This window comes from Larimichthys crocea, unplaced genomic scaffold (assembly GCF_000972845.2).
Source record: "Larimichthys crocea isolate SSNF unplaced genomic scaffold, L_crocea_2.0 scaffold45759, whole genome shotgun sequence".
Taxonomy (NCBI): domain Eukaryota; kingdom Metazoa; phylum Chordata; class Actinopteri; family Sciaenidae; genus Larimichthys; species Larimichthys crocea.
This window is the reverse complement of record NW_020855965.1, coordinates 1-857: the sequence shown is the minus strand read 5'-3', so window position 1 is coordinate 857 and position 857 is coordinate 1. Positions and strand designations below refer to the sequence as shown.

Sequence of the window (857 nt, the reverse complement as noted above, 5' to 3'; positions counted from 1 at the left end):
AAGAAACGGTGGTCAAGTTAGAAACTGTGGTAAAGTTGACATCTGGTTTGGACGGAGGATTCAGCTTTACTGTAACATAACACACACACACACACACACACACACACACACACACACACATAGTTTGTTTGAGTCATGAGTAGCGCACAAGGAACATTACGTGATATAAGGTGATATATTGTTTATCATACTTACTGTAACAAGCTGGCCTGTAGAAAATGCTTTCCTTCATAGTGTTACATTTCAGATTAATCTTCATCACATGGGATTCCCGAAACTGTGAATATTTTGAAAGAAAAATATTGCTCTTAGAAAGAATTCATAAGACACTGAATAATAGATTAATAAGCAGCTTTGAATGTCAGGATTTGGTAGTTAAGATGATGATGATCTACTGGACAACAAACAGTACCTCATTTCATAAGGTTATTGAAAGTTGAATACTCAAAGGACAGTTCAATATTTGGGGAGTACACTTCCACAACTTCCACACTTTGACAGGAGTTATATGAGTGTTTTTCTTCTTCTATGTAGCAGGGGGGAGGGCACTGTCAATGTAAATAGTAAATACTTAAAAAATAGTGAATAATTCTAATAAATAAATAAATAAATAAATACCCTCCCTCCCCTGCCTGCTATTCTCATCTCTCACTCTCATCATATTCTCTAAAGTGTTGAACTATTCCTTCAATATTCAGTGATTCTTGTGATTACTACTGAGCTTCTCAGACTCACAATCAAAAAGCCTTTGAAGACCATGGTGCACTTCTTGAGCTTTGGTCTGGAGACGTCAACAGGCTCCAGTTTACAGGAATTGTAAATTTGCACATATTTACTGTAAAAAAAAAAAAAAAAAA

General features: G+C 35.5%; 1 long non-coding RNA gene across 1 annotated transcript; it reads right to left on the bottom strand.

Annotated features, from left to right (window-relative positions):
- Positions 1-857, bottom strand: LOC113745111 (uncharacterized). The gene is made up of 3 exons (XR_003461983.1): positions 736-857; positions 196-277; positions 1-69 (listed from the first exon to the last, which is right to left on the bottom strand). It is a non-coding gene; the product is annotated as an uncharacterized LOC113745111 (long non-coding RNA).